This window comes from Mauremys reevesii, linkage group 6, assembly GCF_016161935.1.
Source record: "Mauremys reevesii isolate NIE-2019 linkage group 6, ASM1616193v1, whole genome shotgun sequence".
NCBI classification, from domain to species: Eukaryota; Metazoa; Chordata; order Testudines; family Geoemydidae; genus Mauremys; species Mauremys reevesii.
The window spans coordinates 37,123,138-37,125,789 of NC_052628.1; positions in this window are offsets into that span (position 1 = coordinate 37,123,138).

The following is a 2,652-nucleotide window of genomic DNA, read 5'->3' on the forward strand; positions in this document are numbered from 1 at the left end:
TAATCCTTACCAAGTGAAAAAGAAAATGATTTCTAGAATGGTTCTTCTCCAGTTAGATTATTTTAAACATTACATTATTCTGATGTATAACTCCATTTTAAATAACCAAAAATAATACAATCAATACAATCATAAACTTAAAAGACCTAGATTCCTTTAAATATTTAATTCAAGTTACACACACAATATATATGCATATATGCTATTTTGGTTTTTCAGATAATGCCTACATTCCTTGAAACATTCTGTGGTAGTGTCTCATTATGCTCCTGCATCTGTGCATATTACCACATTCCTATTTAAAGTGTGCATTCAAAAATAAAATTTTAAAAACTGAAGAAATGTTATTGATTTATATAGGGCTTATCACAATTCTATCTTAGCACATTAGTTACAGCTACAAAATGTGCAGCAAAAGAAAAAAGTAAGTTAGTTGCTGAAGTATGAGTGTATAGGCAGAAGAATGAATTACAGATATATTCGGATTATTATCTGGCTAACATACTGTATATGATTTACTGAAAACTGTAAGACATCTAATAAAAGCAGGTGAATCAGTTATGTTTTATAAAAACATGGCATGGACTTACAATTTTTTTTGTAACTCCAGGTAAAACTAAAATGTAATAACCATAATCACACAAGAACAAAATTATGCTTGATGTAACTCCATAGATTAGTTGAATTACACCAGGGATAACTCTGGACTGCATAATTTGACATCACATGCATTTAAGGTCTTAAAATATGATTGGAAGAAGCCTGGATGCTGGAGTAATGAAAGTGTGCTCACTCAGCACTGTAGGAGAACACTATAGGATTCATTAAGTATATCATCATACAAAATAAATTTTTGTCTTGTGCAACCAAAAGGAAAAAAAGGGATGGAAACTATGTAAAATGTTATCTGACCAGTAATATGTCCTTTTTTATTTCTTGGTGCCATATTTAAACATATAATGTGTTGTATGCCAGTCATGGGAAACATCTAGCATTCAGCAATGTAAATGAATCAAAGAAAATTGCTTCCAGGTATCAGAATAAATCAGTAAAAGGCAAAGACTAAGAGAAAACCTGCTTCCAGTCTCTAAATAAATAATCTGATAATCAAATCATTAAGAGCCACAAAGAACATACCACTAGAATTTGAATCCTTCTCATATCAGCAGATGTTGCTTAGGGTACCAAAGAAGCTCCACCAGCCCTGTCTATCCTGGGCCACTCTTTGCATGCCCTCTATGTTGTTAAATCTCATTAATTTTCTCCCTCTGAGTAGTGTTCAAAAGAAGGATTCTTTAAGTTGGCCCCTTCTGCAAGTTTCTCCAGCTGCCCACTGGCACACCTGCCATGGCCAACGATCTCAGTTAAAGCATTTCAAACGCAAGAGTGCAATATTTTTAAATAAGAAAAACATAAAATAACAAACAGTGATATTAACTGTGTTAAAAAGAGACAAATCTACAAAAATGGACAAACTTGATCACCACCAAATGCAGGTCAAGAATCATCTGTCAAAACTAATATGATACTAAAACCCCATGTCTAAATTAAAGAAAACTGCAAATTGAGAGAAAAAACAAACCATTCCCAAATCATGGGCCTGTGTACATTTCAACAGCCAGAACAACAGAGATAGTTATATGAGAATTAAATGTAATGGCAACATTGACATTACTAAATGGACTGAAGATCTGGTTGGTAAATCAGAGATTCTGAAGGGGCTAAGAGAAGTCCATCCCAACACATTTGAAATTAACTCTTGGCTGGTGAAAATTAGTGGAAATTAGCTGGATTCACTGCTGATGGAGCTTGTTAATGCCTGATTGGAGGACAAGCTTCAATAACCCTGAAGCATGTAGTGTTCTGGCCTTCAGTTTGAGAAATCACCAGCCAGTTGATCTTGCCAACTATTCCCCTGTCTCTAATCTACCCTTCCTAAGAAAAGCTATCAAGAAAGGCCAACTCTAGTTATCACATGATTTGTTCAGTATTGTAGAGCTCTTCAAGCTAGGCTTGAGACTTGGGTATTGCATAGAAACAGTGTTGACTTTGTTGATGGATTATGTCCTCATCACTATGGACTGAGATCAGAAGTCCATCTTTTAGTCTTATATTTGCAACCCTTTCACCAGGTGCCAATGGCAACAACAAGGGCTGGGTTAAATCTATCTAGAGGTCCTTTTCTAAAATAAATAACACTATGGCTCAAGCCCCCCACCCAGAGCTGTATATATACTTTTGGCTCTAGCAAATTAAAATATAATCTTGCTGGTCACCTTTGCAGGTGGCTCTTCCTCACCCACAGGCACTCAGGAGTCATAGAACCACAAATACCTCTTATTTGGGGGAAAGGAAAAACAAAAAAAACATAACTGTATATATTTCCATAAAATAAAATGATCAAACCCCAGTCATGTAGCAGAAGTAGGGTCAACCCCACAGCTCCAGATTTAATTGTCCAGTTGGTTGAGGTTCAGAACGCTTAAAAAAATCCCCTTCCACCTAAAACTTCACCAATAGGTTCAATTAGACTCGGTGGTGGTGATGGTGGGGAGCAACATTCTTCTCACCCTGTCTATTCCAGTCTGGCAAAGGCCATGCTACCAGGTTCTACCTTGATTTGCATCTACCTGGTCCAGTTCTGTGCTATCA